General features: G+C 39.6%; 1 protein-coding gene across 1 annotated transcript in view; it reads left to right on the top strand.

Annotated features, from left to right (window-relative positions):
- RGS6 (regulator of G protein signaling 6) overlaps positions 1-20357 on the top strand; it is a 541337-nt gene that overhangs the window by 25048 nt on the left and 495932 nt on the right. The window lies entirely within an intron of this gene.

Here is a 20357-nt window from a genome sequence, read left to right as displayed (position 1 = left end):
GAGGAGTAGGTGATTACTTCCAGGCTCGAGGCCAGGTGTGGACTGGCGGAGGGGTGGTCTTTGAACTCCGTTTTAAAGGATGAGCAGGACTGTTTTATGTGGAAAGCAGAAAGGAAGAACAACATTCCAGGTGGTGAGATACGTTCAGCAAAGGGAAGGAGCTGAAGAAGGTGAACAGCAACCAGAACCAGTGAGCTTGGAGACATAGGTGACTTACATGGAGTAATTGAGGTAAGATTTTGGGAAGAGTCTGGATGTAGCCAGATTTTAGAACGTTGAATCCTAGGCAATTTAATCATGAAAAAATTTGTGCTAGGAGTTATAAAATTAATATCTCTTTGGGATTATGAATCTTGCCCCAGTGTGCCAGATGCATTATTATGAAGGCAGATTCTAGGTTCTGGTGGGGGGGGGGATTGGTATTTCTGTCTCTGTGAGAAAGGTAAGGAGGACACTAATCTAGCGGGGGAAATAACCCTCAGAATTGAGTGAGACTGAGCAAAGGGATTAAAGAGTAAAAATGACTTGGAAACTGAATGAATATAGAATTAGAAGGGGAATAGAGAATCAAAGATGACTGCGTTTTGACCTTGGGTATAGAAAGACATTGATGCCATTAATTCAAATAGGGATAGGAAGGAACTATGGCACATAAGTTTTATTTGTGCACATGTTGAATTTGAGGGAATAACTGCTTCTTATTAATACACCTTTTTAAGTCTTGCATATGTGTGAAAATTTAACCTAACTATATTACATATTAATAAGGAAAATGAGTTAATGTGCATTCGTTTCACTAAATATTTGAGTTGTCTGCTGGGTTCTGTGTATTTTGCAAGACTGTGTTTGATCTCTGCTAATCACATGGGCAAGGTTGAACTAGATATTTCTGGATGATCAATATGGTAAATTTGTCTCTTTCCTTATAGAGAACTCAAACTAATCTTGCTTTGAGTATCAAATTTCTTAATCCTTTGCTTTGTAAGAGAATGCTTAGGTAACCCTTCTCTAACAGAGATGCCTATTAAGTTGTAGTAAAGAAAAAAGAGATTAACAGGGCTAACCAATTAGTGAAGCATACAGAATAGAAAGATGTTTATTCATCATCACCTTCTTAACCCACCCCATGCTGGGAAACCCTAATGCCAAGCTCATAGAAATGTGAGCTTTGGAATCACACCTAGGTTAAAATTATTGCAACTCTACTACTTCCTAGTGGTGTGACCTTGAGTTCTGTGAGCTTCAGTTTCTTCATTTTAAAAAGAAGAAAAAAAGGTGGGAGGAAGGATAGTACCTTGTGGGGTCATTATGAAGATGCATTTAGATAAAGTAAATGAGGCATTTCATATCTTACTTTGCATGGTTGTGGTCCATAGTGAATGCTCCTTTTCTTTTATCTTTAGGTCTTATAAAGACAGTGTCATTTGGAGGGGAAATAAATTACAAAATGTATAAATGTTGGTGCTATTAATAAGTTGACTAAAGTATGTTTATACAGTGAGTTGCTTTTTTAAGACACAGGAAAACAATACAATTTTTTAAAATTTAAATTCAATTATTTTTATGTTGTTCAGGAGATTATAAACCAATGGGTTATTAAAGGTTGGTAGGAAATGTAAAGGTCATGCAACCCAAACACATTTCTACTAGAATGTTTGATATTATGTTGAAAGGAAAACTTCCTTCAGGTTTGTGGGAACTTGATTTTTACTTTTTAGGTGGTAGGAGGGGACTCTTTTTTGGTTTAATTTAGATACAAAGTTGTCGATTGTTGTAGTTCTTCAGAGATATGACTACTAGCCATTTGGTTTCTATATTGGAAATATATCTTGCTTACTTATGACAAATTTGTGTGTGGGGTATGCATGTGTTCATGTTATTTGCTATATTAGTTAATTGCTATAAAGGGGATATTGCATCTGTTCGATCTATTAGAAACAAGGCATGGCTTAGTATGGGTCTAGGACCTGGAATCATTTAAACCTAGTTCATTTGACTAAATCCTGGTTGCGTTTCAACCATGGGTTATTTACTTAGTTCTCTATTGGCAGTGCTGTGGACCAGCCATTGGCTACAACCAATACAACCAATATTGCAGGACACTATCCTCAAGGTGTCAGTAAAGATTAAACCTTGAAACCAAGGTCAATTCAAAACATTTGCTATGGAAGTCCTCTTCTGTAATGGTTTCTTCAAGGTTGTAAACTCTAAAACCAAACCTTTTTTTAGAGGTCTACAACAGAAACTTACATTAAAAGTTATGCAAATAGTGCTTTCCTTTTTGTTTTCTTTCTCTTGTTTGTTGTTTCTTACTCATGTCAGATGTTTTTAGTGTGAAGTTTTTGCTTGGACTGTGTTGTGTTGATTCAGATGCTGACATTTAAAAAGCCAAATCTAGAGAAATGGAGCTTTCGGGTAAACTTCCGAGTAATAAGTGGGATGATTATGTCCATGATGTTGTTGCGACTTTTAAATGCCATTTAGGATGGTCACCTTCTGACATATGAGTAATGATGGGTGGGTTTCTTAAGCCTACATTCTCAGAATCCTTTTCATTTTCTTTTCATGTTTTCTGTGTCATTAATTGTGAGAAGTTGTACTTTCCCAAGGCATGATTTATTTATTGCGTGGAACAGACTTTCTGGTTTAGTTTTTCATCCTTCACATTCACATTTTGGATTGGAGGTGTATGTGAAAAATGTATTGGTCACATTAAAAATCTATTTAAGAGAAAACCTTAATTATTCATTAAGTCACCCAGACCCTGTTAACCTTTTTTATATTCTTGGATCTGAAAAATCCTGGGTCATTGAATTGCCCAATATAGGGATGATATTTGAACCTGGCTGAACATCAGATCACTTAGGGGTGTTTTAGAAAAATATTGATCCTCAAAGGATCCCTCTCACCAAGATATTTTTGTTTCATAGGTCTGAACTGGGTCCTGGGAATCGGAGTCTTATTTTATTTTTTATTTTAAAAAATTTTAAGGGGCACCTGGGTGGCTCAGTCAGTTAAGCATCTGACTTTAGCTCAGGTCATGATCCTGGGGTCCTGGGATCGAGCCCCACATCGGGCTCCCTGCTCAGAGGGGAGTCTGTTTGTCCCTCTCCCCCAGCTCATGCTCTCTCTGTCTCTCTCCCTTAAATAAAGAAATAAAATCTTTAAAAAACATTTTTTTTAAAAAGATTTTATTTATTTGAGAGAGAGGGAGGAGGGCGGGGCAGAGGGAGAGGGAGAAGCAGAGTCCCCACTGAGCAGGGAGCCTGACACTGGCCAATCCCAGGACCCTGCGATCGGGACCTGAGCTGAAGGCAGACGCTTAGCCGACTGAGCCACCCAGGTGCTCCCTAGGAATCTGAGTTTTAAACACACTTACTTATCTTTTACAATATTCAGGTAGAGTACACATGGCAAAGTAATGGGAAAGTTGATGTTCTGAAGTGGGTTTTTGATTTTATAATTATTTATAAATCTCTCAGATGTAGAAGGACCAATCTCCTGTCATAGACTTACAAGTAAGGGATTTTAGTAACACCCTCATTTAGATGAGCAAACTGAAGGATGGAGCGAGTGTGTAATTTATATCAGGTTACTCAGCAGTTTCCCAGTGAAGCCATGATTGTGTCCAGGTAGCCTGACTCCCTGTTGGTGTCCCTTCCACCGTCATGTTATCAGCCACAGACTACCACTGCCACATTGTTGGGGCTCAACAGACTTTGGATGAATTAAATAAATGAAAATACTGTGCAGCAAATCTTTGCTTTTCATGGTTATTTTCAGAGATTTGACTTGGGTTAACTTTGAACATTGGTAAATGCTAAAACTTCCTTCTGCTTGCTGGTGCTCTTGTTTCTTGGGTAAAGATTTTCTAAAATCTTTACTTTCTTTTATAAACTCAGAATTCTTTTGAGTATAAGTAAGTTGCTTTCCGATTTTGTTTAGTTCTCTGAGTGGTGTTAATAATGTCTCTTGAGAAATTTCCAACTTGACTGGTAATTTGATTTGGTACAACTCTGGGCAATTAGATGGTAGTTGGACAGAGAAAATTGTAGCTTAACTTGACCCAGACTTGGGTCATGATGCAGTACAGTGTGATGGAAGATGCCAGACAGGGAGCAGATTGCTCTGGATATCTGGCCCCAGCTCCCACGCTTACTGCTTTGGTTCTCTGGATCAACAACTTCATTTTCCTAGCTCTGTTTCTTATTTTGATTTCCTCCTCTCTCCTTTCTTTTCCTCCTTCCTTCCCAACCACAAAATACTTCTTACACCAAAAGAATATATTCAGTGTCCACATAAAGTAGAAAGAAGCATGATAAAATGAACCCTGTGTACCTAGTAACCCATCAATGTAATAAATAAAATATTACTTTGGCTTCATTTCCTCTTCTGTAAAATGAGGGGATTGGACTAAATATTGTAAACATACTTTTCTGCAATGATTTACCAGTTTCTCTGTAAGTTTATAACCATTTAGAAGTTAATAAACTTCCCTGATGTCAAAACAATGTTGTGAGACTGTAGACATAATTAAGGGTCTTTCAAACTTTTCCGGAAATATTTTAAACAGTCTTAGGTAACCTAAACTGGATTGAGATAAAACCTAATGTAGTTAGGCATCAAGAGAAAAACTGTACTTGTAATGATTTAACATTCAACAGTTAAAGTATTTTCTTGGTGGCGACTTGTTTCTTTGGCTCACTGGTAACATTTAAGACGTTTGTCCAGGTATTTTTTGCTGGTACTGATTGTACCTTAGACAGATAGCAGGAACAGTGTTTAAATAGTAGCACTGGATACTGTCAGTAATACATAGTGTTAGGGATGAATTAGAAGTCTTAGAGAAAGAAGAAAAAGCCAATGTTCTTGCATGTCATTGCTGGCTTCCTTCACTTGTTAGTTTCCAGTTATTTATTTCTCCTCTGCTGGAATTCGGGTCTTGCCTTTGTGTTGCCCTGATACTCCAAGGTCACTTTCCCTAATGTCCTAGGACCCTTGCAGTCCTGCATAGAAGTTGCTTTAGGCATATTTCCAAAAAGTAAATGTAGCACTATTTTAGTTACACAGGCAGTGGTATGCAGCAAGAAGGGGAAAAAATCTAGCCTGGAAGAGGCAAGCCTGATGAACAAGCTGGGAACAGGACATTGTTTTGGAATTCATGGAAGGCAGTGGGAGTGGCCAGCACAACCGAGAGTCAGGGAATCTATAGATCCTGGTGACCAAGGCACAGTGAATATTAGCAATAATTTAATCAGCAAATATGCATTAGTGTCATTTGCATGCCAGATGCTAGGAATGCAAGATGAAGTCTGTGCCCTGACAAAACCTGTAGGCTAATGGGGCAGAGATGGGTAACTAGACAATTGCAAGAGGCAGTTGGTGAGAGGTGAGCTGAGGAATGTGGAAGGAGGTAGAAAGGTCACGAATATCAAGAGAGAGGATGATGATGTCATAGAAGACATCCAGAGGATTTGGCACCTGCCTTAATTCGTGAAAGATGAATAGGAATTAACATGGCAGAGAAGGGGAAAAAGAAGTGTAGGAGGCAGAAGGACTACCACATGGAAAGGGACAGAGTTGCGATGTTATAAACTGAGTTCTGGGAACTTCAAGTGGCTGTTTTCTTGGAGCTACGTATATGTGATGGAGGTTGAGAAATAAAGTTGGCTGGGGAGATTAGGGCTGGATCACAAAAGACCTTACATATTCTGCCAAAGATTTAGGACATCATATATCTTCCCTTTGTACCTGCACATCCACGTTCTACTGGAATGTGCTGCTCTCTGCCCCAGGAGGTAGACTCATCTGCAGGGCTCTTGGGATCTCTGGCTTTGAATCAAGTTTGGTCAGTAGAAGCCTGGGGAGAGATGGGAGGGAGGAAGAAGAGCAAAGCCAGGGCGTCCCTTGCCGTGGCTCCCTCTCTGTAGAGTCTTGCACTGCCCATGCCCCTCGACTGAAGATCATTGTTCTCTGGTCCTGATACCCTTTTCTTCTCTTCATCTTTTTTGGGCATCAGGGTGGCTCCAGTTTTGTATAGTCCTCTATTGCTGTATAACCAATTACCCCAAAATGTGATGGGGTTAATTGGCTTAAGCATAACATTGATTATGTCATAGGTTCCATGGGTCAGTAATCTTAGGTGGGTCCTCTGGGTCAGTGCCTCTCACAAAGACCACAATCAAGATGTTGGCTGGGATTGCAGTTTCATCTGAAGGCTCACCTGAGGAAAGGCCCACTCCAAGCTTACTCATGTGGGTGTTGGCTGGATTCAGTTCCTCGAGTGCTGTGGGAGCGATGGCCTCAGTTCCTCACTAACTGTTGACTGGAGCCACTCTCAGTTTCTTGCCACATGTGTTTCTCCACAGGATAGCTCACAACAAGGCAGCTTGTTTTATCAGAGTGAGCAAGGAAGAAGAGGCAGAAAGGGGGGTGGGGGTGGGGGTTTCACTCTTTTATAATCTAATCTTGGACATAACATTCTATATCCTTTCTGTTAGGAGCAGGTGACTAGGTCCACTGCTAGGTGAGGGGTTTACGCACAAGTCAGAGGTTCCTGAGTGTTCCTTGTGGTTCTCCTATCCTCTGCCACTTCTTTATACTTGGTCCTTTTTGAAATAAACCTTTCTTGAATTGTCTTGTATGTGCCATCTGTTTCCTGATGAGTCTGTGACTCATGCAGGTATTAACCCCAAAGCAAAGGAAAGACACTGAAACCTTGTTTTTCTTCATAAGGAAAGTCACCACGAAAGAACTTGAAGCCGGGAAGTCATATGGTCAGTATGGAGAAAACACTTGTGCAGAGAGGGTGTGAGAGAAATGGTAAGATTAGTGGGCAGAATGGTTTGGTGATTTTGTAGGAATTCGGGTGAGGACAAAAGGACGTCCAGGTCAATGGCAGTGGTAACATAGATGAAAAGATGTGCTCGAGAGATGTTTAGGAGGTACAACCAACCGGGTTTGGTGACCAATAGAGTGGAGGGCGAATCTGAGGGCAAAGGAGTTATCTTTTCACCAGGTTACACCTGGGAAATGTCAGATCTCCTGGAACCAACAAAATTTTGAACCAAATAACTGTAGAGCTGCGTTGCCTGCCCTTCTCCTCCTTGTGTGCAGAGAAGTCAAGTGTCATGGAAGGAGTGTGTAACTGGGCCAGGGTGTCTCTGATTGATTGTGGCTGCACCACTAGATGACTTCAGGCTGTACACAAGTTGTTTCTGCTTCAAGGCTAGTTCCGCTATTTGTGAAGTGAGGGGTTAGCTAGGCTGGGGGATCGCGAAAGTACTTTCAGCTCTAACATGCCAGGGCTTTCATAATCTAAAATAAAGACACCCACATTTCCTTACCTATTTATTCTTTTTATAGCCTTGTTTTCTTTAAAAATTTCTTTTAAAAAGTTAACCCAAGCAAAACTTTAAAAAGTCAGGTAAGTCAGTATGTTTCAAACAAATGCTTTTTGGTCTTGAACAGTTAGGGTTTCTTTTCTTTTCTTTTTTCAAGGACTAACTTCAGAGAGTATTCTGGGTAACTAATTTAATTGTTCAAGCTGCATTTTAAGGTTCCTTTCATTAAGTATTTTGAAAGTTTTTTATTGCCTTAGGAAAAAATTGTTCCGTTTTCCTTTCCCCCTAGGAATGGAATTGCCAGAGGAAAAGCTCCCCATCACATTATCTTGGTTGGCAGGAGACAGGAGTGTGGGCAAGTCCCCAGCTAGTGGTATCAGTGTCCGCAGATGAAAGGGATGGTATTTTTAGTGTCGAGAGTAGCTCAGTGTGGGTTAATATGAGGTGTTGCCCCCAGTATAGCTTTCTAATTTGGAAAGCCTTTAGTGTGTTCAAGGCTTCATTTCATTTTTTCCCATCTCTCCCCGCTCATTTCGTTTCAAAGAGTCTCAGATTTTACATTTTGGCAATTTATTACTCTCACTATTGACACTCCTTTGCGTATTCCCGCACTATGGAGAACTTGAATGGCCATAGAGTGAAGTTCTCATTCTCAGGATTTTGAACAAGAAAAACTAAAAGCCGGGGCGCCTGGGTGGCTCAGATGGTTGAGCGTCTGCCTTCGGCTCAGGTCATGATCTCAGGGTCCTGGGATCGAGTCCCACATCGGGCTCCCTGCTTGGCGGGAAGCCTGCTTCTCCCTCTCCCACTCCTCCTGCTTGTGTTCCTGCTCTCGCTGTCTCTGTCTCTGTCAAATAAATAAATAAAATCTTTAAAAAAGAAAAACTAAAAGCCTGCAGATATCTGTGAAGGGAAAATAAGTGTTTCAGTCGTTGTGGGATAGGAGCATTATTTTTTAAAAAACATGATTGCCAATGGAAATCAAAACTGAAAATGGACAAGTCTTTTGATCCACATTCTCACTTCTAAAAATGTATTACAATAAGGGAACAGAAAAAAATATACAAAGATAGACATATAGATATAGACACGCATTCATGCCAAAAGAATATTCATATCTCTGGTAAATAACACCAAAAGGTATAAATCAATCAAATATTTGTTGAAAAGGAATTAAATAATCATAGGGGGATAGGATTTATATTTGGAATGACCCCTCAGTTAGGTCACTGGGTCCCTGTTCTGGTAGACCCACTAATCGCCTTGAAAAGAAAATGGTTCTTGACATCCTGACATATGGTCCACTTGAATATTCTTTACTTTAAAAACCCTACTGGACTTGGCCATTTTTGTAAAATTTTTGTTTTCTTTGCTAAGTATAATGGTTGTGTAGATTTGCTAAAAAATTATTGTTTTCATTTCTTTATTATTTTCTACATCTCTGTGCTTAATAGTAGGATCATTTTTCTTTTGTCTGGAGAATTACCGTTAGTATTCTCTTCAGTGCAGACCTGCTGATGCAAGATTAAGGAAGATAATAGGGATTTATTGGCTACCCACTCTGTACTGGATACTGTGCTGGGTACTGCATATACACTGAATCATGTAATCACCAGAACGGCTTGTTAGCAATTGGTGGTCATTCTATATTATACGCAAGGAAACAGGACCAGAAGGAGTAAATGACTGGTATGAGACTTGAATCTGAGTTTGCATTATTCTAAAGTTTGTAATTTTTTTTAAAGAAATTAAATTACATAGAAAAAAACAAAAGAGATTTCAAAGTTGTTTGTAGTTAATTATAGGAAGGTTGGTGTTAACAAGGTGTGCTTACAGAGGAGGAAGGAGTTTCAAGAGAAATGACTTGAATTGCATCTTTAAGAAAGGGGAGGATTTTGTTCTGTAGGAAAGGCCAAGAAATGATTCTAGGTGGTGGGAGTTGTGGAAGTAAAGGTGTGGTGATAAGAAAACGTAGACGTACTTAGGAGGCAGTGTATTTTATTACACTAAATCTAGGAGGTGTGCCTGGTGTAATAATAGCCTTGTTCTTCATATGGAGAACCCGAAGCAAGAAAACACTAAACATTTTTAGTTCTGAAACTCACCTCGTAAAATGTTGGTAATGCTGAGGTTTCTCCTGACTGATTTTCTTTCTTTCCTTTTAAAAATTCATTGTTTTCCATTTTAAAAGTAATAATTCATTTTCAAAAGAATATATGAACTATAGAAAAAAATATCTCACATATTCCTACCATGAGAATATGACCACAGTTAACATTTTGGTTTATTTCCTTTCAGCTTTTATTTTATATAAGTAGTATATATATATATATATATATAATTAGCACATATATAATATATCATACTCAGGGCTACCCTGAATAGCCAAAGTGATCTTGAAAAAGAAGAACAAAACTGGAGGTATCAAAGTCCCAGATTTCAAGAAACTATAAAGCTGTAGTAATCAAAACAGTATGGTAATGGCACAAAAACAGACACATAGATCAATAGAACAGAATGCAGAACCCAGAGATAAACCCACAATTATGTGGCCAATTAATCTATGACAAAGGAGGCAAGAATATACAATGGGAAAGACCGTCTGTTCAGTTAATGGTGCTGGGAAAATGGACAGCTACATGCAAAAGATGAAACTGGACCACTTTCTTCCACCATACACAAAAATAAACTCAGAGTAGATTACAGACCTAAATATGAGACCAGAAACCATAAAACTCCTAGAAGAAAACATAGGCAGTAATTTCTTTGACAGTTGTAGAAACATTTTTCTAGATATGTCTCCTCAGGCAAGGGAAACAAAGGTAAAATTAAATTATTGGGACTATACCCAAATAAAAAGTTTTTGCACAATGAAGGAAACCATCAACAAAACAAAAGGCAACTGATTGAATGGAAGAAGATATTTGCAAGGGATATATTCGATAAGGGGTTGTTATCCAAAATATATGTAGAAGTCATACAACACAACAACCCCCCGCCCAAATAGTCTGATTAAAAAATGGGCAGAGGGCCTGAATAGACATTTTCCAAAGATGTACAGATGGCCAACAGACACATGAAAAGATGATTAACATCACTAATCATCAGGAGAATGCAAACTAAAACCACAATGAGGTATCACTTTACACCTGACAGAATGGCTAGACTCATAACCAAGAAATAACAAGTGTTGACAAGGATGTGGAGAAAAAGGAACCCTTGTGTGCTATTGGTAGGAATGCAAATTCATGCAGCCACTGTGGAAAACAGTATGGAGGTTCCTCAAAAAAATTAAAAATAGAATTACCATATGATCCAGTAATTCCTCTACTGGGTATTTACCCAAAGAAAATGAAGACACTAGTTTGAAAAGATATATGCACCACTATGTTTATTGTAGCATTATTTACAATAGCCAAGATATGGAAGCAATCCAAGTGTCCATCCATGGATGAATGGATAAAGAAGGTGCAGGTGCAGTGTATACATATGATAGAATATTATTCAGCCATAAAAAAAGAATAAAATCTTGCTATTTGCAATAACATGGATGGACCCAGAGGGTGTAATGCTAAGGAAATAAGTCAAATACCATGTGATTTCACTCATATGTAGAATTTAAGAAACAAAACAAACAAAAAAGAGACAGACAAAACAGACTCAAATATAGAGAACAAACTGGTGGTTATCAGAGGGGAGGCAAGGGGATGGGTAAAATAGATAAAGGGGATTAAGATTACACTTATTGAGCACTGAGAAGTGTATAGAATTGTTGAATAACTATACTGTATGCCTGAAACTAATATGATACATGTTAATTATACTTCAATTTAAAAATTAAAAATTAAATATATATTAGTCTAGTGGGTAATAATAGTGTATATACTGTTTTATGGGGGCGCCTGGGCGGCTCAGTCGGTTAAGCGATTGCCTTCGGCTCAGGTCATGATCCTGGAGTCCCTGGGTCGAGTCCCGCATCGGGCTCCCTGCTCGGCAGGGAGTCTGCTTCTCCCTCTGACCCTCCCCCCTCTCATGTGCTCTCTCTCATTCTCTCTCTCTCAAATAAATAAATAAATTCTTTAAAAATAAATAAATAAAAATAAAAAATATACTGTTTTATGTTTTCCTGCCATATCCTAAGCATTAATCTGTGCCACAATCATCATCATCATAAGTTTTGAAGATTGTATTATATTCTGAGTAGATAATATACTGTAATTTAGTTATTCAGTTCCTTTTATTACTAGCAAAATTTAGAATTTCTAGGTCAGAGGGCATGACCTATGTCATGACTCCTGATACATATTGTTTTCCAGAAGGTCAGTATTAGTTTCTGCATGTACAGGCTGGCCTTCCCTGGGTTGCTGTCAATGTTCATTGAACTTAAGAAAGAGGGTGAGAGGGGCGCCTGGGTGGCTCAGTCGTTAAGCGTCTGCCTTCGGCTCAGGTCAGGATCCCAGGGTCCTGGGATCGAGCCCCGTGTTGGGGGCTCGATCCCCTGCTCAGTGGGGAGTCTGCTTCTTCCTCTCCCTCTGCCCTTCCCCCCCAACTCATGCCTGAGTGCACTCTCCTTCTAATAAATAAATTTTAAAAAAAGGAAGAGGGTGAGGGGATCTCTAATAATTAGGGCTAGAGTATTCTTTCCTCTCTACCTCGAAACCAGATCCCCAACATAATGTCTGACTGCCTTTGCAGCACAACCCTTATCTGGAGAGCCTCGCCGCCTGGGTCTTGAGAAATTTTCAACTTGGAACTTTTCCAAGCCTTTTGCTATTTTATCCTCTATTTGTTTTTCTTAAGCAACTAACTAAATAAGAATAACATTTCAACCTCTTTCCACTCCCCGCCCCCTGCATTTTTCCTGCCCGCACCACCTCTGCCTCCAGTTTAGCCATGGGGTTTCTTCTTATATTTTAAAGCTAAATACAAAAGCACAGTTCTGAGATACAGCCAAGTTCTGCAGCCAAGTTTGAAGAATAAAACTTTAAAACAGCTCTTCTGTCACACACTTGGGAGGGGAGGCAGGCTTTGCTATAAATAAGGCACATTCCATTTCTATCTCATCCTTTGCAGCCCTCGTGGATAATGCTTTTTGTATATGACTGCAGTGTTCTCTTGCTGCCCACTCACCCTTTCAACCTTCCCTTTTATATCGCATTTTATTTCAGTGTTCAGTAGTTCTGGAGTTCAGGGACCCTGCTTGAGAGAGGAGTAGAAGTTTCCTTTCATTCTTCAGGGTTAAGTGTACTGAGATAAAGTGGCTGACTTGTAAGAAACTACATTTTATCTGGGACATTTTTAGCAGCTGCTGTATTAGTTCCCTATGGCTGTTGTAACAAATTACCATAAAATTAGGGGCTTAAAACAAAACAGATTTATTCTCCACGGTCCCGGAGGGCAGAAGTCTAAAATGATTTGGCAGGGCTGTATTCCTTCTGGAGGCTCTAGGGGAAAACCCATTTCCTTCCTTTTCCTAGAAGCTGCCCCTTTCTCAACTCATGACCCTGCATCCGTCTGACTTCCTTCGGCCATCGTGTCTCCCTCTCTAACTCTGCCCCTCTTGCATCCCTCTTATAGGAACCCGTGATCACATGGAGCCCACCCAGATAATCCAGGGTAACCTCCCCATCTCAAAATCCTTAACTGACTCGCACTTGCAAAGTCCTTTTTGTTGTGTGAGGGAGCGTATTCACAGGTTTTGGGAGTTAGGATGCAGACATCTTGAGGGGGAGGAGGGCATTATTCTGGCTATTACACTATCTTAGGGATGGAAAAATAATTTTAGAATTTTATCTGTTTTTCATAGCTACAGAGAGGATGTGCTGAAGGCTTGGTTTTCCTTTCAGTGTTTGGGATGGTAGATATATGGCAACCTAAATTAAGTCTAGGATATCCATTTGTATTTGCTAATGTCCCTTTGAAGACAGGAAAGAAGAGCCTTTCAGTGACTGACAGCAAGGATGGGGTTGGGTATCTTAGTTAAAGACCTTCCTTCCCTCCTTACTGGGTCCTTATCTTAGGCTCTTGTAGGGCATTGAGGGCAAATGACCAAGCAGATGCTTTTTTTTTTTTTTTTTTTAAGTAGGCTTCACATCCAGCATGGAGCCCAACGTGGGGCTCGAACTCACGACTGTGAGATCAAGAATGGAGCCGAGATCACAAGTCAGACGCTTAACTGACTGAGTCATCCAGGTGTCCGCCATGCAGATGCATTCTAAATAAATGAAGGAAACCCTCCTTTACTATTGTCTCCTACAGTGTGGCTTTCCTATGGGACTGTTCGTCTCTAGTTATTTTATATTTTAGAATATTTAAAAACTGTGGTACTGAACAATACAGTTAATAAACACTTTCCTCATGACTGGCCAGAGAGTAACAGTAGAAATCATGACCTTATGTTCTTTTTTCAAGCAGTAAGAAGAACTTAGTCTTCTTAGCTTAGGAATGTGCCAGTCTGCTTGTTGACTCTCCTGAGGCCTCTCTTTTCACCATTTTTCATGTTCTGGTGAGTCACAACACATAATGGCAGACAAAAGGTACACAGGTGATAGTGTTGTCTGGAAAGCCACCAAGCAATAGCAGGATCCCGGATGTTAAAATGACTCAAGGCGGATGAGCCCCTCCAAGGAGCTAGTCCAGGAAACAGATGATAAAGCCTAATTGTCAGCAAGGGTTTGGAGTGAGCTTTTTCTTTCTAAAAGGAATGATTAACTTCACTGCCTTCTGGGGAAGGAGAAGTCAGTAGTTGAAAACAAAATCTACTGGAGCCGATGACATGTTACAATTTTAGGGCAGAGTTCAGCAGACTACTTGTCCTTGGACCTAACTCATCCCCATATCAGTTCCTGTATAGCACTTGAGCTAAGGATGGTTTTTACATTTTGAAATGGCTGGAAAAAATAAAAAAAGCAATATTCCATGATGTGTGAAAATTATGTAAAATTCAGATTTCAGTGTTCATAAATCACGATTTGCAGAAACACAGCCATGCTATTCATTTATTAGTTGTCCGTGACGACCACGGAGGAGTTGAGTGGTTGTGGCAGACATTGACCATGTGACTGACAAAGCCTAAAATATTTACTAACTGACCCTGTACAGAGAATTTTGTAGCCTCAGGTTATAGGGACTTGGGGGAGACTGAAAAAGCCTCTGCAAATGTCCTTGTTGGAACAATATTTCGATAGGAACCAAGACCCAGTGATTCTGCCCAGTGGGAACTCATTTCTAGGAACCCACGGGGAGTCTAGCAGGGGAATGGGTATACAAGTTAACCCGGAAACCAGGTATACTCATATGATGCTGTAAATAATACACGAATCCTGCCATTCACTCCTTGAATAGCGTGTCTCCTTTACTGAGGGGGTCACAGAGTTTATTCCAGTACTTTATTAAAGAGATTTTATTTGGTTGGTTGTTTGTTGTTTTTTTTTTTAAATGAAGAAGAGCATATTGAGCTGCTGGAAGTGTTGGGCTGTGTGTTCTGAAATATCCCAGTAGGATAGGCGCCAGCTACCTACGTTTCAGATGCAATGCCCAAATGGCTCTCATTTCTCCAGGACCCACTTTGTCCAGGCATCGGGCCAGGGCTTTGGCACATGATGGCTCACACTGACAGCATCTCTGCAAGATCACTGGTGCTATTCCCGCTCTGCCTGGGCGGGAAGGGCTCACAGTGGGAAACCCTGCGCCTGCCGTGCTGCTCTAAGTGTGACCTGGAAGAAGCAGGCCAGCCACTCGGGGAGCCGCTTCATTCTGGTCTTTTCTCTGTGAGAGCAGAGCTATCACAACCTCATCAGCAAAATGCTCTCATCACTGAGTTACAGTACTCAGTGATCACATTAACTTCCATCACTTTGCTTGTTGTGGTATCTTGACCACTGGGAATAGCGCTGCAACAAACATGGGGCAGAGATCCTTTTGGGGGACTCACTTTGTTTCCTTCGGCTGTAAACCCAGAAGTGGGATTGCTGGATCATATGGTAATTCTGTTTTCATTTTATGGACCTTCATACTGTTTTCCACAGTGGCTGCCCCAACCTACATTGTCACCAACAGTGAATAAGGATTCCCTTGTCTTCTCATCCTCACCAACACTTGTTATGAAGACCATTCTAACAGGTAGCGTCTCATGGTGGTCTTGATTTTACGTTCACAGTAACCAAGATAGGGAAACAACCTAAATGTTTGTCAGTGGATGAATGGATAAAGAAAATGTGGTATGTATATACAGTGGGATATGACTCAGACATAAAAAAGAAGAAACCCCCCTGTCGTTTTAGGGATGACAGGGATGAACCTGGAGGACATTACGCTGAGTGGAGTAAACCTGACAGAGAAAGACAAGTCCTGTTTGAGTTCACTTATATATGGGATCTAAAAAACAAGTAAAAATGAACTCATAGAACCAGAGAGGAGATGGTGGTTGCCAGGGGCTGGGGGTGGGGGGAATGTTGGGGAGATGTTGGTCAAGGGATACAAACTTTCTGTTATAAGTTGGGTAAGTTCTGAGGATCTAGTGTACAGCATGGTGACTATAGTCAATAATATTGTATTGTGTACTTCAAATTTGCTAAAAGAGCACATCTTTTTATTTTTTATTTATTTATTTTTTATTCTTATGTTAATCCCCATACATTACATCATTAGTTTTAGATGAAGTGTTCCATGATTCATCGTTTGTGCATAACACCCAGTGCTCCATGCAGAACGTGCCCTCCTCAATACCCACCACCAGGCTAACCCATCCTCCCACCCCCTCCCCTCTAGAACCCTCAGTTTGTTTTTCAGAGTCTATCGTCTCTCATGGTTCGTCTACCCCTCCGATTTCCCCCGCTTCATTCTTCCCCTCCCACTACCTTCTTCTTCTTCTTCTTCTTCTTCTTCTTCTTCTTTTTTTTTTTTTCTTAACATATATTGCATTATTTGTTTCAGAGGTACAGATCTGAGATTCAACAGTCTTGCACAATTCACATAAAAGAGCACATCTTAAGTGTTCTTACCACACACACACAAAGGTAACTATGTGAGGCGATGGATGTGTTAATTAACTTTGTTGCGGCAAATATTTCATAATGTATATGTGTATCAACTAATGACTTTGTGCACTTCATATATGTACACTTTTATTAGTCAGCTATACCTCAATAAATTTGGAAAAAAAAAATGTTTCCTTACATTCTATCGTTCCTTCCAGCGCTCCATATCCTTCATATTATGTTCATGAAAGTCCTGAGATACTATTTATCTAAACTTTGTAAATGAGGAAACTGAGGCTTGTGTGGGGTCAACCCGCCTTTAGTGGCAGAGCCAGACCTTCTGACCTTGGGGTCTGGTGTCCTGCACACTACTTCCCATGCCTTCAGCCATAGAGCCGTGACGCTTAAACCAATCTTCGCAGAGGACTGTGCTACGGTCTAGGCATATGGTGCTTGGGTTCATCCTCATGGTGTTTCAGCCCCAAACCAAACCAATAATGGATTCCCATTCATGTTCCTCTTACCACATGGCTCCACATGAGGAAAGGTATATTGCATGTATTCTGCTCAGAAAAAGGCTGAAAAATTGTGGGAAACACACTTTCAAAGAAGGTTTGTGTTCTTTGGGACATAGGAATATAGCATTAATCACAGCTTCTGCTTACAGCTGCACAAGTTATTAAAAGAGCTCATTTTCAGCAAATTTTAAATAGTGGAGATGGTTCTTGAGCACATTTAACAAGCACTCTGTCCTGGTTTTGCCCCAATCCCTATACATTCCTCCCCAGTCTTCCATCCCTGGAGTAGCCCCCTCTGCCCACCCTACGATTCCTTAGCCCCCTTCTCTTCTGCATGCTGTCCAGGGGCGACATTGTGCTCTGTGTACACTGATTTGGGGATTCCTCAAAATGCTATTTCCTCCCCAAACTCCAAATGCCTATAGCCAGCTGCTAAAGGACATCTCTGTTTGAATCCTCCTTACTTATTGCAGATTCAACAGGTAGAACATAACAAAGTGTTCTCCCTCTGGAATTCAGTGGTTGGTGTCACATCATTCATTCAGTTAGCATCTGAGTAAAAACCCAAACATGATTCTCCTTGACAGGACTCGCCACTCACCTCTCTTTGCCACATAAATGTGTTTATTTTTGTATGTGTCATCTTTTATGTTTGCCTCCCTATGATATTGTAAATGCTTGCCACCAGGTAGGCAATAAAGAAATGTTTGGTGGGCATACCTGTAGATAAGCATTCCTGAAACATATCCTGTTATCTTTCCCAGATGAGATTTGCTACCACATGACTTCTCCTTACACTGGCTGAACTGTGTAACTCAATCTTTGGTGCAAAGATCGGTAGCATGTCTCTGAGCTCTGCAAACTTATTTATCTTTGGAATTATTGAGCTTGACAGCTGTCCACATCATGTAACAACTCTGCTGTCACATTTCCCTCCTTGCTTTCTTTCTTTGCTCTCCCCTACTTTTCACAGTCCTATCTGTGAGAGAGAAGGAGAAGAAATGAAGACTACAAACCCATATTTCTCTCACCAATTAAAAATATCTTTCCATCTTGTTTTACTATTAAATGAGTTCCTTGTTTTCTTTCTATGTCACAATTAAAACAGCTTCTTTCCTTCTTAGTGTCTTTAACGTATTTTTATTGCACAAATGATTCATGTTTACTATACAAAATTAGAAATTATAGGTAAACACAAAGAAGGAAATAAAATGTATAACCCCCCTCACTCAGAGAGCTATAGTCAACTTTTAATATAATACCTACTTCCATACTTTTTTTTCCTATACGCATATTTCAACAAAAATGTAGACTTATCGTACTTGCTGTTGGAAAACTTCTTTTCACTTAATAGGTTGAGAACATGTTCCCATGATAAGAAATACTCCTCTAGATCAGATGTCAACAAACTTTCTCTGTAAAGGGCCACTTAGTAAATATTTGAGGCTATGTGGGACATACAGTTTCTGTTTCAACTACTTAACTCTGCTGTCGGAGAGTGATATGTAAATGAATGAGTGTGGTTGTGTTCCAATAAAACTTTATTTTCAAAAACAGGCAGTTGGCCAAGTTTGGCTCATGGCTGGGCCGTGGTTTGCTTATGTTTGCTCCAGAATACCATTTTTAATGGCTGAACAGAATTCTACTTTATCAATAGATCATGATTTACTTAACCAACCTGAATAATAGCTAATGTTCTTTGAGGCCTTACACTGTGCTTTGCACACTGAAGGGTTTTTTCTATTTCCTTTTTCACTTTTCCCACCCATAACTCTGTGAAATAAAGGTATCATTCTTTCTATTTAACAGATAAGCAAACTTAGATAAAGAACAAGTAGGTAATTTGCCTAAGGTTAGATGGCTATTAAGTAGAAAAGACAAAATTTAATTTGATATTTAGAAACCACGTTTTTAACTACTCATTATATTTTTATGCACATTGGTGGTTATTTCCTTGGGATAAATCCCTAGAGTTAGGATAACAATGCATCTTAAGGCTTTTGATCTGTGTTTCCAGGTTGATATCTATGGCCAAGTCCTATTTCTTGGGTGGTATAAGCCTTAGCAATAATACTTCATTGTTTTAAATCACATTAAAAATTATAAATGCAAATGAACATTTATTTTATGCATATTTCTCATCTGTGTTTCTTCTTAGGTGAATTTCTCATTCGTGAAGGAAAGGTTCTCATTATTCTATAAGAGCAGTTGTCTTTTCTATTGATTTATTGAAGCCTTGTATACAGAACTCCTTTGGTGTTTTAGTTGATGTTACATGGCTTGTTACGAAAAGGGTCCATTTACTTTAAAAAGCGATTGTCTTTACAGTTAAAGAGAATTAGACAGAAAAGTGTTGGGTTTTAGCATAATAGCACTAATTAGACTTCTGGAATTAAACAAATAAACAAAAGCCAAAACAAAACCCTGTAAGGTAAGAGAGAACTTACTGCTGCTGAGGAACTTGTCCCTTTAGTTCACATGTCTTAAGTCACTAGGATTTGGGTTCTTTAATTGGAATTGCTGCTTTGCTGTGGCCATGGCAACATATCTTAGCTGCCATGAAGAACATACACCTTGACAAAATATTTTTTAGAGAGTGGGTTTTAGATAGAATTCATTATCCAGTGTATTCATGGAGAGTCTAGATGAATTAATGGGTGGTAGACCAATAATTGTATAATAGTAACAGTAATAAAAATTAATAGTTACTATCTACTGATTACTTACCTTATTCCAGGCACAATGCTAAATGCTTTATATTATTTAATTTGATCTTCACTATAATTCTAGGTCATAGATATTGTTATTATCCTTGTTTTATACTGAAGAAACAGACCAAAAACCTAGGTGGCTTGCCTGGACTCTACAGCTGCTAAGTAGGAGTGGAGCTTGACTTTGACCCTGATGCTCTACTGTGTGAGACTTATAGGCTTATTACAGAAAGCTGTGGGGTATATGCTTACTTGTATGTACATGTGTGGCAGATATCTTGATTGTCAAATGTGGAGTCAGCACTACTAGAATTTAATAACACTAGGATCAATGGGCCATGAATCTGACCTGGGATTCAGAACCCATGCTCTTATAAAGATCAGAATTAGGATGCTTTATGAGATTCAAAGAACCCAAAGGGTAGCTGACCCAATATATTTCTATCTTGGGTTTCTCTTGAGGACATCAAATTGAAAGAGGATATCTGATGGGGAAAGGTAGAGTTGTAAGAAATCCTAGGCAATAAGACAGAAGAATCTTTTTTTTTTTCCTTACAGCTCTATTGACAAAATTATGTATGTGTGTATGTATGTTTGTGTACACACACATGTAGGGACATAATCATTTGAGAATGCATATATTATGAAATATCAGCCATGGTAAAGTTAATGAACACATCTGTCACCTCACATAGTTACTTTTTTGTGTGTGATAAGAATGCTTAAGATCTACTCTTTTAGGGGCACCTGGGTGGCTCAGTTGTTGGGCGTCTGCCTTTGGCTCAGGTCATGGTCCCAGGGCCCTGG

This window comes from Mirounga leonina, unplaced genomic scaffold, assembly GCF_011800145.1.
Source record: "Mirounga leonina isolate KUSES-001 unplaced genomic scaffold, KU_Mleo_1.0 Mir_82, whole genome shotgun sequence".
NCBI lineage: Eukaryota > Metazoa > Chordata > Mammalia > Carnivora > Phocidae > Mirounga > Mirounga leonina.
The sequence above is the reverse complement of the archived record's forward strand: the minus strand, read 5'-3'. Positions and strand labels throughout refer to the sequence as shown.